This window comes from Vombatus ursinus, unplaced genomic scaffold (genome assembly GCF_900497805.2).
Source record: "Vombatus ursinus unplaced genomic scaffold, bare-nosed wombat genome assembly UNPS02014813.1, whole genome shotgun sequence".
Taxonomy (NCBI): Eukaryota; Metazoa; Chordata; class Mammalia; order Diprotodontia; family Vombatidae; genus Vombatus; species Vombatus ursinus.
This window is the reverse complement of record NW_020954591.1, coordinates 33692114-33706225: the sequence shown is the minus strand read 5'-3', so window position 1 is coordinate 33706225 and position 14112 is coordinate 33692114. Positions and strand designations below refer to the sequence as shown.

The 14112-nt window shown below is 42.4% G+C and overlaps 1 protein-coding gene and 1 pseudogene across 1 annotated transcript in view; one reads left to right on the top strand and one right to left on the bottom strand.

Annotated features, from left to right (window-relative positions):
• The window catches only part of DCPS (decapping enzyme, scavenger), a 44027-nt gene that overhangs the window by 4761 nt on the left and 25154 nt on the right, over nucleotides 1–14112 (top strand). The gene's annotated exons all lie outside the window — the stretch shown is intronic.
• LOC114054400 lies at nucleotides 1773–4956 on the bottom strand (annotated as a pseudogene).

Below are 14112 nucleotides of genomic sequence, written 5' to 3'. Positions count from 1 at the left end.
GAAAGATAATAAATGTTTGTTGAATTGAATGACAAACACCAAGATTTCCAACAGGGAGGCTGGTGAATGGTGATGCCACTGATGAAAATATTGAAATCAGAAGGAAAAGCAGATATAAACTTGGTTTTGGACATATGAGTTTGAGGTAATGGAGGGACACTTGGCTAAAACCTGTGTAGTAAGTGGGAAATTTGGATCTAGAGCTTAGAAGAAAGTCCAACATGAAGATACCGATTTGGGAATTGTCGACATAGGGGAGGTGGTATTTGGAACTGTGGAAGAGAGTGAGATGGTCAAAAGATAGAGTGTAGAAAGGCTATACTGTCAGAGCATGACCTTGAGGGGAGAGGATGGAGTGATATTACAGGGAAGGGATAGAAGGATTAGCCTGAATGAGAAGGAAGGGTAGCCCCTCTTCTGTCACCAGAGGGGATAATGATGCTGAGAAGTTTTGAGTAGAAGAGAGGAGCTGAGGTAACTAACTTTGGATGGCCTCATTCGTCTGAGTGAAATAGGAAGCCGAGTCTTTTGCTCTAAATGTTATGAATGGGGGTACTGTTGAGGTCCAACGGAGTTTAGAAAAGCTTGGGAATAGCATCTTCCGTCCCCACTCAGTGCCCCATTCCCACGCTACCCAAGTGATGGTCCACTTATTCTAAGCCTCATTGCCTTCTGTGTGATCTCTACTATGTCTCTACTCTCCACAAAATCAAAGAATCCCAGCTGAAAGATAAATCTGAAGGCTATCTATTCCAACCTGTATTTGAATAAGAATCCCTTTACCTCATCCCCAGCCAGGGGTTATCCAGGCTTTACTTCAAGACCTCTGGTGACAGAAAACCACTACTTCCCAAGATAGCTCAAGCTACTCTTGGGTAACTCAAATTGTTTTGTTTTTTCAGGAATGTACAAATGTTTTTGTGGGTTTTTTTATTCATTCACAAATTCAGAATAAGTTATCTGTAGGCTTGGTTAATAATGACAATAAACCATGATGTATTTCATCCCCTGAAACCAGTCATTGGTGGTTTTATATGATTTTCTTGAACATCAGCCTTTATTTAACTCACTTTCTCCATCTGACTTCCCTGAAGTTAGAGAAGAATACTGTCTTGTACTAACTTCAGTTGAATCGATTGCTCCTTTTTCCAACCATGCTTACATAATCTCCAAGCATGGCATCGTGACTGATCTCTAAGGACCTTTTTTTTTTTTTTTGAGGCTTGATTTCTCTATCTCTCCTAAGCCATACCCCAGTATAAGAGTTTTGACCTGTCCCATTTCCTAGTTCACCCCTCTTTAGGTGACTTGGTGGTCTCCCTAACCCCAGGGCTCACTATATTGGTGCTCCATTTAATGTAGACACTCAGGCAACTTTAACTGAACCCCCAAAACACAGGCATTTTACCAGCTTCCACTTCTCCCAGTAGCAAGAACTACAGGATGTGCACCACCATGACTAGCACTGATGAGCTTTATATAAAATTTTCTCATCTATCTGTGACTTTTACCCAATTGCATTTTTTTTTTTAGGCGTTTGGGGTTAAGTGATTTGCCCAGAGTCACACAGCTAGTAAGTGTCAAGTGTTTGGTCTGAGTCCGGATTTGAACTCAGGTCCTCTTGGCTCCAGGGCTGGTGCTCTATCCACTGCACCACGTAGCTGCCCACCCAGTTGCATTCTTAGCAGTGGGAACTGAAGGAATTTTTAAGTTATTTCTGTTCCAGTTTTTTTTCTTTTTTGTTTTTGTTTTTGGGGGGTAGTGGTTATAAATTAATGATTCTCAGACTGGAATGCACTGAAGCCAGGTACTGCTAACTGTATGGCATTTAGTCCATCAGTAACTCAATCTTTCTTTTCATTCACTGCTATATCACTTGTTTCACTTACTTTTATTACATCAAAAAGTTTACCAGCTGTTCATTTAACATTTCTTTTTCATAGTCACTACTTGCAATTTCTAACTGTTCCATAATTTCTTAAATCTGCTTTTCAGTTGGGGATTTTTTTTTGAGACAATGGGGTTAAGTGACTTGCCCAGGGTCACACAGCTAGTGAGTATTATGTGTCTGAGACCGAATTTGAACTCAGGTCCTCCAGACTCCAAGGCTGCAGCTCTATCCACTGAGCCACTTAGCTACCCCTAGTTTGAGATTTTTCACCCTTGCATTTCAAAAGCATGATGTCATCCTTTATCATAAAAACCTCTCCGTCTTTTCCAGAATCATGAATATCTTCAAGGTTCAGGGTCAGTCTTTCATTTCCAAACACTGCACTGCCAGTAGCAGTAGCCAGTGTCCTTAAGATGTTTGTTTGTTTGTTTCCTGTTGACACCAAAACCTTTTATTACAACAACTGGCAACCCAAATTTTAGTCTGTTCAAAACCAGTGTACCAAGTGCTTCTCCTTTGACATCCTCAGCAATTATGAGCAAGGGCATACGGTAACCATATGAAAATTTCAAGAGCAGGTACAAGACATTGGACACTAGAGACCTTTTTTATTTAATAAGCATCTGGGAGTTCACATTTCTGACCTTTGGCTACATTAATAAAATATGGAAAGAGAGGACTTCTGTTAAACTTCATGACTTTCATCATTTCTGCTTTTTTTCATCCATTATATTTCCATCCTTTACTGAAATGACTCCCTTTCATGGAATTTTTTTCATTTCATCATATATTATGTTGCCAGTTTATCAGCGTCCATTTGCAGAAATTCTGGCCATCTGAGTATTTCTTCAGGGGGTTGTGACAGCTTTAAACTGCTCCTTCAGCTCAGAAGTGGTAGCATCAGTTCCAGCATCACTCCTCTCCTGATCTCCCCCAGATTTGCCTCTTTACTAATCTTGCAAAGCCTTTTTTAGCAATGTCTGTGTAAGGACAATGGCTGTGGTAGGACTGTTCCTGGCCTCTTCATTTATTTCATTAGCATCTGAACTCTTGTTTTTGTATTTGTTCTTCAAGTCAATCGCTTTTCTTACAGAGACTCTCCCCATCTTTTATTACCTTGCGTCTTCCCCAACTCTGTTCACAATTGACTCCTTTGGCCTTGTAGTAAAAGCATCAGCATCCACTAGGACTGACATATGAAGCATTAGGGCTTAGGCAGCTGCTCCATATTTGATATCTTTAACATAAGGACAAGTATTATGTGTCTGAGACCGAATTTGAACTCAGATGGAGGAACAGTGTCCTGAACCCTGGTTCTATCTGATGAAAAAGTATGAGCAGCTGAAACATTTTTTATGGAGTGGGGGTTGTGGATGGGGAGGGAGCAAGCAGGTGCTCAGTGCATGTAATCATTAAAGAGGCAGGGGCTGACAGCTCTAACTGTTAAGCCTGTCTTCCTCCTATATAACCAACATCTACTGATTGGTTCTGATTCTATTCTCTTGGGCCACGCAGGACAAGTCTAATCACTTTTCCATATCACATCTCCCCAAAGTCTTCTCTTCCCAGGCTAAGCTCTTCCAATTCCTCCCCTCGGTCTTTATGTAATATGGCCCAAGTTAGATTTGGAGATTCCCAATCTGGACAGTTTGGGAGGGTGGGAAGTTTTTACCAAAGGGATATACAACCTCCGATACATGATGGGATACTGATGGTAAGTACCATATGAAAGAATCTTTTAACTGGAAGCAGGATTTAAAATGCTGATAGTGAACAAAATACAAGCATTTGTTATTTAGGTTATTTTACGCACATATATATGTATATTTTTAGTGTAGTCTACACTAAATATATGCTACACCATAGCATATGTTGCCAGAAAAACTTTTAAAAACTTTTTCTTTATTTTAGTCATAAATTTGACAAACATGAACTTTCTATGTACAAATAAGAACAGAAAAAAGGATTGTATATGAAACCATAAATCTCTTACAGTTTTTTTAAAAAAGTATGCATTCAATTTAACATGACAGTACCAATACTGCCCCTTCTGAATCTCCTGCCCCCTTCAGAATAACTACTAATTAGACGAGCAGTGTGAGGGCCGCTCAGAACAACCCATGGGTTACCAACCATAGAGACAGAGGTTAGGGACGAGCTCCATTGGTTCCTCTCTTTCCTTATTCTGGAGATGGCCTGGCCACAAAGAGGAAATTGTTTGTTACTCAAGTGTTCACACATAGCCCTGAGCTAGGGCTAGAGTCAGGCTCAAGAGCTTAAAGGGACCATAGAATTTGTCTCCAATGCCCTCATTTTATAAGTGAGGAGAGGGGATGCGACCCACCCTTTAGGGCAGTGACTACATCTTGAATATCTCCCCTTATGTGGCCCACTACAATGAATGGTACAGAAAAGGTGCTTAATAAAAATGTTGAATGGATGAATCCCCAATCCTCAAATCCTGATTCAGTTGTGGGCAAATCAGAGAGCAGCCACAAGGTGGAAGTGTTACCGTGGCTCTCAGTAAAGCACAACCTGTCTAGAGCCCGAATGGGCAAGTCCCTGCTGGGATCGGGTTGGGAGGCCAGAGTCCCCTTCCGTTGAGAGTCTCCCCCGTTGGCTGTCTGCAGAGTCTCCACATCTTCCTCCCTGCTCCGGCCCCTCCAGACACAATGCAACAACAGTGCCTGCCCCCTAAGGCAGGGGTTCTTATCTTAGCTCCATACACTTGCCTCTTAAAAAATATTTTGATAACTATATTTCAGTATAAAATTGGTTTCCTTTGTCATCCCTATATATTTTATTTTATGCATTTAAAAACATCATTCTGAGAAGGAGTCTATAGGCTTCACCACTGGACACTTTTATTGTTCAGTTAACAAGTGTCTATTAACCACCTACTATGTGCGAGGGCCTTGCGCTAGATGGTAGGGACACAGAACCTCTGGGTCCTTTAAGGAGTGCATCTGCCCTCAAGGTTCTTCTCTCACCTTAGGAGATCTCCTCCATTCCCCTGTTTTTCCTTGTCTGCAGGGCATGTCCAGCTCCATGGCCTGCTGTTGCATTTTCACCTTAGCTTCTCCCTTATGCCATTAGGATTCTTCCTAAACCTTTAGCGCTCAGAGATCCTTAAAGATCATCTAATCCAACCCTCTTATTTTACAGGTGACCTTTAGATTAAATGACTTGTTTAAAAATATATAAGAAATTAGTGGCAGAGCAGGGACTAAATCCTGGGCTTCCTGACTCACAGTCCAGTGCCCTCCCTGCATTGTTACTCTTTTTTTTTTTCCCCTCAAAGAGATTATAATATTTATTTTTATTTTTTCCAGTTAACAACATTTTATTTTTTCCAATTATATGTAAAGATAACTTTCAACATTCATTTTTATAAGATTTTGAGTTCCAAATTTTTTCTCCTTTCTTCCCTTCCCTCCGCCCCTCCCCAAGATGACAAACAATCTGATATAGGTTATACATGTATAATCATACTAAACATATTTCCATATTACTCATGTTGTGAAAGAAAAATCAGAACAAAAAGGAAAAACTACAAGAAAGAAAAAACTAAAAAAGGTGAAAATAGTATGCTTCAATCTGCATTCAGACTCCATAGTTCTTTCTCTGGGTGTGGATAGCGTTTTCCATCATGGGGCTTTTGGAACTGTCTTAGAACATTGTGTTGCTGACAAGAGCTAAGTCCATCATAATTGATGATTGCACAGTGTTGCTGTTACTGTATACACTGTTCTCGTGGTTCTGAAGAGCTTGTAATCTAAGTGGGGAGGACAACACATAAAAAGAAGTTGAAAGAACCAGGGGTGTTTTCTCTCCCCCTCCCCAATCTTATCTATCTCTATCTCTCTGTCTGTCTCTCTCTCTCTGTGTCTCTCTTTTTTCTCTCTCTATGTATATATATGTAGATATCTACCTATTTATCTATCTATCTATCTATCAATCTATCTATCAATCTGTAACCTACCACAATATAATAAAATGGTTATATGACAAAATGAGAAAGCTTGGCCTAGTAAATGGAGAGTTAGCCTTGGAGCCAAGTTCTGGATTAAAGTCTCACCTCTTATGCCATTGGCTGAATGACCATTGTGTGGGACAATGGCCACACTAGAATTAAAAGTTCAGAGGCTGAGGCAGAGATCAGAAAAGGTTTTATTCTTTCTCATGAGAAAGGGCCCAGCCCTCGTTGCTTGAGCAGTGACAATCAGGGAGCGCACCTGCTGGCTGTGAGAAGCAAAGTTTTATAGCCCTAACGCAATACCCCCTCCCCATTTCTGAACCCGTCTTCCCATTGGCGGGGTTTCGGGGTGCACAATCTAAAAGCAGCTTTCTAAGACCCTTATTTGGAAATATTTGCCTAGAGACAAAGAATCAGGAGGACTTTTGATAACCATTTAGAAGTCCCGCCTAGAGACAGGAAGCAGGAAGCCCCTGGCAGTTAAGCTAGCAGTCTTTCCAAATTTTTACCTTGCTAGGGGAATTAGAGCACAGGTTAATGTTTGCAGATTCATCAAGTTTTACTGCTTTGGGAGTACAAAGAGGATTTATGAGTTTTAGCACTGAGGAAACTTCATCTATCTCACACACCTTGAACAGGATGTGACCTCTCACTGTCCCAGGAAACTGTAAAACTAAACATTGCAGAACAGCAGCTGATTCACATGGGTAGATGGAGTTGCCTTACTGAGCGTTCCAGATACAAATAAAGTCAAAGGTCTGGAGAACTAAAAAAACAAACTAAATATAACTCAAACTACTACTTAACTGTATTTGTGATCTCCTGGACTCGGGTGTTTCTTTTAACAATGCAGACTGTGACTCCTCCACGCCTCCCTATCCTGTGCAACTTTCATGTGTGTCCTTCCCAGAATCTACCACTGAGGTCCAACCAATGTGCTAGAATCCTTCCTTGCTTTCTCCTTACATCACAAGGACCACTTATTGAGAACCCTGGCTATCCACCTGTTATCCCTTGCTCTCACCATGTGGTGAGAGCACCTGGCTTCTAAGCCAACCCCCCATCTTTCCTTTATGCCTTAAAATTGATGACATCCTTTATTTCTGCTCTTCTTGGAAGGTCTTTGTTGGTTATATGTTGCAGGCTGCTCATATCTACCATGTGCCTTTCCATTGCTTTCTCTGTGATCCTCTCCCTCAGGTGTGGTGTTCAGGGTCTCTGCCAGGAAGCCACACTGGTAAAATATTTACATCACAAACAAACAAACAAACAAACCATAGGTCTTTGCTGTTATGGGAAGATTGTGTCAGGGTTGGGGAGGATTAGGAAAAGTCCATTGCAATTTCTTAAAAGCAATCTAACCTGTTGTCCTCCTCCTTTTCAACTCTAGGACTAGCTCGTTGTCTATCTGTATGTCCTGCATTGTTATTCTTGAGGTAGGATTGTGCCACAAACCTTTTTGGTTTCATGACTGACAGCTTATCTTGATGGTCTCTCCAACCAGCCAGAGTAGGTCTGATCTTGGAACATTTCCCTTAGGTAGCCAATGAAGTTCTGCCTCTGACTTTATCTAATCCCACTGCTCAAACACTCTTGCTCTCCCATCAGTGGAGTCCTTTCTGTGAGATTTCAGTGACCTCCTATCTGGGGAGGGAGATATTTCTGAGAAAGGAAGGGGGTGGGGTTGGCTTAGAAGCCAGGACTACCTTCTGAAAAGGCCAGTTATTTCCCAGGATATAAAACAAGGGAGTGTAATCTCCAGTTCTGTAGGAGAAGGCAAGAATATATGGGTGAAGGGGGGATTAAGGTAGGGAGGAGAAAGAGGAAGCAGATCTTGGGAACCATCCCCTAATAGGCTTCCAAGAAATTTTGGGACTTTAGCCTCAGGCCAGTATTGTCCTCTCCAATTTTACGTGGAGGAAACCTGAGCCTCAGAGAGTAGAGTAGTGCCCAGAAAGAATTACCGGAGAAACCACTGTAGGGCTTATACAGAAGCCTTATTTGAAGCTACTCTTGGTGAGAGTTTTCAGTTCAGGTTTTTTCTTTTGGGGTTTTGAGTTTTGCTTAACTTCTGTTTATGTTTAGCTTCTCTTCCTCTTCATGTTTTGAACAGTTATCTTCATTGGGACTTTTTTTTCCTCTCTGGGAAAATTGTAATTGAGAGCATTAAGGAGGAAGGTTGGCTCAGCTGCTATGGCTACACAGAACTGCCATGTCAGGGTGACTTAGGCCCTGGACAGAATTGTACAATGTGGCTGGGTTCTCTAGCAGCTGGAGAGGAGGACTGGGTACCAGGCATTCAGTGCTCCACTCCGTCACAGGCCAGCACAGGACTTTGGCAACATTCCATCTTATCATGGGTCTCCCTCCTCTTTAGCTCTTTTTGCCCCTGAACCAAGGGACAGTAGTTATTAGAGTAATGACAGTAGTTAGAAGGGTACTAATGACCAGGGATAGTTTTGGCCAGATCCCTTCTAAAGAGATGATGGGGCCATCTTGGGGAGAGGGGAGGGGAGGGAGGGAGAAAAAAAATTGGAATTCAAAATCTTATAAAAGTGAATGTTGGAAACTATCTTTACATGTAATTGGAAAAAATAAAATACTATTAAATAGGAAAAAATTAAATATTTTTTAAAAAGGACAGAGATGATGTGACCTTGGATAAGTCACTTCCTACCTCTAGGCCTTAGCTTCTTCTATAAAAGTAGAGGATTAGACCAGATCATCTCTGAGACCTTTCCTAGCAGTAATAGTCTAAGAATAGGACTGCATAGCCACTCATTCTCAATCAGTAGAGAGGAATGTAGCTTTGAGAAAGCTTTAAATTGGAGTAAAACCCCACTGTGGCCTGGGTTAGACCAGGATAGAATATTGCTGAGATCTGGGAGGAATGCCTTTTGCCTCTTTCTGTATCTCCAGTGCTTAACATAGTGCCTGGCAAGTAGTAGCTGCTTAATAAATGCTTATTGGGGGGGCAGCAAGGTGGCGCAGCAGATAGAGCACCGGCCCTGAAGTCAGGAGGACCTGAGTTCAAATCTGGCCTCAGACCAAACGCTTGACACTTACTAGCTGTGTGACTCTGGGCAAGTCACTTAACCCCAGTTGCCTAAAAAAACAAAAATGCCTATTGACCAACTCACTGAAAGGCTGTCCTTTGGCTTTATAACTGGTATAGTACAAAAAAGTAGTGGCCTGGGACCTGGGTTTGATCTGGTCTCTGCTACTTATGGGATTGTAAGCAAGTTATTTATTCTCCGTAGGCTCATTTCCTTGTTTGTCCAATGAGAAGGTTTGCCTGCTGATTTCTAAGGTGCTTTCTGGTTCTAGAGCCTTAAATTTTCTTTTCTTGAAGCCATAGATGTCCCTCTTTAGAGAAAGATCAGTTGGCATTTAGAGGAGAATTAGTTGAGGGCTTTTCAGATGTATTCTCTATATGGCACTGCAGATAGAAGGCCACATTGATCTCATAGAGAGATTAGCTCCAGAAGGCCAGGCCCAGCTAGGAAGTTAGTGTTCTGAGCAGCTGGAATCCTTGTGGCATGAAAACGCAGAGCCTTACTTTCTGCATAGATGACCTACTTTTCTTGGGTCTCCTCTAACTTCCCTAATAGATGCATGTGTGTGACTTGCAGTCACATGGAGCACATTAGTCAGGAAACAAAAAGTTTTTTTAACATCTGTGTGTAAGTGCTAAATCATGCTGTTATACCACTCAAAGAACTTACTTAGATGCTAGTGGGGAAACAAGACATACACGTGAAAAGTTAATGATCTAAGGTAGCATATTACTTAGTCTGTCACCAAGCGTTTATTAAGCACATACTATGTGCCTGGCACTGTGCTGGACACTGGGGGCACAAATACAAAGGATGAAAGAGTCTCGACTTAAATCCTCTTGAGAAAGACAACATGTACACATGCACATTTACACCAAAGGCAAAATCAGTGCAAGATAGTTTAGGAAAAGGGGGCACTAGCCATTGGGGGGATCAGGAAAGGCTTTCAGTAGAAGGTAATGCTAGAGCATTAGCGTCATGGAAGCAACAAACATGAGCTTAGACGGACTTTGGGAGATGGTGGGGGATAGAAGGGCCTGGTGTGATATGCACAAAGAGTTAGGACTGAATGACAAATGCAGAGCTGAATTGTAATTGATGTAAGGGATTCTACAAGGCAGAGGTGACAAGTGAGTGTATCCCAGACATGAGGGACTGTCAAGACAAAGGCACAGAGACCAAAATTGGGGGAGGGGTTGGGCAACAAAGAGGCTGGTTTGGCTAGCCTACAGAATGTGGGAAAGGGAGTGATATGTAATAAAGCAGGAAAGGTAGGTTGGGACCAGGTTGTGAAGGACTTTTAATGCTAAGCCATTTGTGTTTGACCCTAGAGTCATTAGGGGAACATTGGACTTCATTGACTTTATAATAAAGTGACAGGGTCAGACCTACTTAAGGAAAATCACTTTGGCTTTGGCAAAGAATGAATTGGCGTAGGGAAAACTTGAGGCAGGAAGGCCAATTAGGAGGCTGTTAAATTGTTACTAGCACGAGGTGATAAAGACCTGAACTAAGTTGGTAGCTATGTGAATAATGAAAAGGGGTTAGATGCAAGAGATGTTGGAGACAGAAATGGCAAGATTTGGCAACTGAGTGGATATATGGAGTAAGTGAGAATGAGTAAGGGGTCGTGAACGTGGGATACTGGGAGCATGATGGTGCCCTGGACAGAAACAAGGAACTTCAGAAAACAAGTGGATCTGAGGGGAATGAGTTCTGTTTTAGACATATGTTTGAGATCTCTATGGGATAACCAGTTTGAAATGTCCATCAGGCAGTTGGTGATATGGGAATGGAGCTCAGGAGAGAGACTAGGGCTAGATATGTAAATCTGTGAGTCTTATGCATCCTTTTCTTTTTGAACACTGTCATCTTTTGGATTAGCTGTTCTTGGACTCAGCTACTAGAGTAACACTCTTGGAGACTCAAAGGAGCTGATTGGTCATGAAGTGAGAGAGTATAGGGAGAGAAGAGAAGAACAGAGATCTGGGATTGGGATTCACCCACATTTAAGGGGCATGATATGGATAAAGAGCCAGCCAAGGAGCCTGAGAACGAACAATCAGTTAGGTCAGAAGACAACCTCTGTGATGTCATTGTGTGCATTCCCTCCAATAATTCTGACCCCAATCCATCAATTCCTTCCCAACTGGTATGACTCTTGTATGTGTCTTCCTAAAAGCTCACTACATGGGTCCACTTAACATGCCAGGGTCTTCCTTGCACTTTTCCAACATCAAGAGTCTACCAGTAGAGTGCACAACCTATCCATCAAATGTTTTCACTTGCTACTGCCATATGATCAGTCCACCTTCTTTTTCACTCATACATTTCTTTGATGACACCTTTTACTCTTGTTCTCCTTCATCAAATTTTGTTTTAATATGTTGAGCCTACTCACAAAGGCCTTCACAGAGTCCTACTCTGAGAGCCCCATTGTGTTGTGGAGATAGCCTCAGGTTCTTGCAGGCAATGCACATGCCCAGGCGGGTTCTGCCATGCTAGAAAGCTCAGTCCCAGTAATAAACTTGAATTTGCTTTCTGAGGCCAAGCTCGCTAAGAACAGAGAAAGAAGCTCATCACTAGTTGGTCGGCCACAGGGATAGATTCTTTGGCCACAGCAACCCATGGAACAAAGGAAACTTGTTATCACAGGTCAGATAAGTGGTATGGATAATGATGGCTGCCGGAGATCAGAAGAGCCAGGGGTTCCTGTGAGCCAGGAGATTTCCAGCAGGAGGTAGAATTTGAGCCAGGGCTTTTGGGGCAAAGTTTGCATGAAGGGGCATTCTGGGAAAGAGGGAACATTCTGAGCAAAGAGGCAGAAGGAGCACATGTCCCACAGCCTACTGAGGAGAGTTAGTTTCTGTGTGAACAGAGGTTTGGTGTCTATTTAGTACTTTAAGTGGGGCTTTGCTGATGGGACTGGAGGAAGGAGGAACAAGAGGAGAGGGCAGGGACCTGTTCTAGCATCTCTTTGTGCCTTCAGCCTTCCCTCCCAGCGATCCTAAAGGCATCAGGCTCTTTTCTTTCCCTTTTTGTGCACTTCAAACCTCCTGATACCAAAGTATTAAAGTTTTCTTGAGGGTTTGGAAGGAGGCAAGCGTAGCATTATTGAGTTCCAGGTATCCTGTGTGAAGGGCTACTCTCCACCACAGGCTGGTGTGGGACTTTCTCTGTGTCCCATTTCCCTTGGCCTCCACGTGGGTATTCTTGGAGCAGAGTCCAAGGACAGCTAATCAGAAAGATGACCTTCTTTTGATCCTAATCTGTGAAATGTAGCTAGGTACTTGTAGTACCTACCTCACAGATTGGTTGATGGGCTCAGATGGCATGGAAAATGTTAAAACAGTATAAATCTGAACACATTATATGAACTTCAGCTCTTATCATCATTCTTAGATAGTCTACTTTTTCTTTCATTTACATTTTTATTTTTTGTTATTCTGAACCTCACAAACATCAGTAAAACATGAGCATTCATGTACATATACAAGAACAGAAATTGAGGCTGTGAATCTCTATGACACACAACTTGCATTTTAAAAAAGAACATAGAGGCAGCTAGGTGGCGCAGTGGATAGAGCACCAGCCCTGGATTCGTGAGGACCTGAGTTCAAATTTGGCCTCAGACATAACACTAGCTGTGTGACCCTGTGCAAGTCACTTAACTCCATTGCCTAGTGGAAAAAAAAAAGAAGAACATAATAAAGTTCATTAATTAGTTGTAAAAAAAAAAATGACCATTTGTAAAAGGAAACCTTTGCTCAAGACCTCAAGAGAAGAAAAGTCAAGATCTGCACCAGCTGCTTACCACCTTTCTCACCATTACCTCTACTTTTTTGTTTCCCTTCCCCTCTTCTGCCTAGACCCGCTCACCCCTCCCCACTTGGGTCCCAGTAACAGTTTCTTAGTGTGCTGGAGATCCTCTTTCCATTTTTTCTTGAAAGCCTTATCATCTGTGGAGGCCAAGCTTTTTAGATTCTACTGCAAAATGGCATTGCTAAGGGCTACCAAATTGTATGATCCCCTAGCCAGCAAAAATTAGCAAGTTTTCCTTCTGAGGTGGAAGCCCTTAGTGAGGCCAAGGCCCAAGTCTTAGTGGGTAGTCAGGGCCTTTGTCAGCAGAAAAGTTCTGCTTACTCAGAGGACCTAAGAGCTAGGCTTGGGCTGGAACCAGATTACCCACAGTGGTAGCTTATTCCATTTCTTCATTTGGCTCCATCTGTAAATTCCGTCCTGTGGTAGCCTGCTCCCTTTGCCTCCTCCCAGATCAATGGTTAATCTCCTGAAAACCTTCCGTGTGGTGCTATAAGTTTTAGTTGATGCTGGATCCCCTCCCTCCCCTTTTATTTTTGGAGGCAATCAGGCTTAAATGACTTGCCCAGGGTCACATAGCTACTAAGTGTCTGAGGCTGGATTTGAACTTGGGTCCTCCTGACTCCAGGGCCAGTGCTCTGTCCACTGCTACACCTGGGCTCCCTTTTGAGAGTACTGTCCTGTGCCTTTTTTCAGTCTCCCCTTTATTCCTATTGGCCCAGCCCACCCCTAGACACACGCACAGGAGACAGTCTATAGCACATTTTCCATTCGTTTTTTATTGAGACTTGGCGTCCATGTTCTTCTCAACATAAAATAAGGAAATGATGAGATAAGTACTTAGGGAGAGAGGCTACTTTTTTTTATAGCCCAGGAGTATCTTAAGTGATGCTTCATATTGTGGTATGGCAAACTCTCTCTTTTAGAATAGACTTCTTTTTATTATGGAGTTTAAAATTATGAAGCAAAATTCAATAGTATATGTATTTCCATACTTTGACTAGGAGTCAGCTGTCTTGATCCTCACATTTTGCTGAGTGACACAGATATTGAAGCTATCCTACAATATAACATTGCCCACCTTCAGTCTCATAGTTTCCTTTCCTCTCCTCCCTCCTCCCTTGCCCCCCCATTCCTCTCAAGCCAGCAGTGAGAGTATAGATTGAAGCCACTTTCCTGGTGCTCCTCTGGTTAGGGGTAGGGATGTGGGGGCTGTGGTTAAGATAGCAGAATTTGATTTTGAACCAGGAGACCCATTCAACTCCCTGGCATTTTGTCAATTAGCCTACTGTGGCTGGTGACTAAGGAGAGGAAAAGTCTGAGTCTGTCTGTCATAGCCTTCAAAAGATTGGGAGGAGAAATTGAGGAAC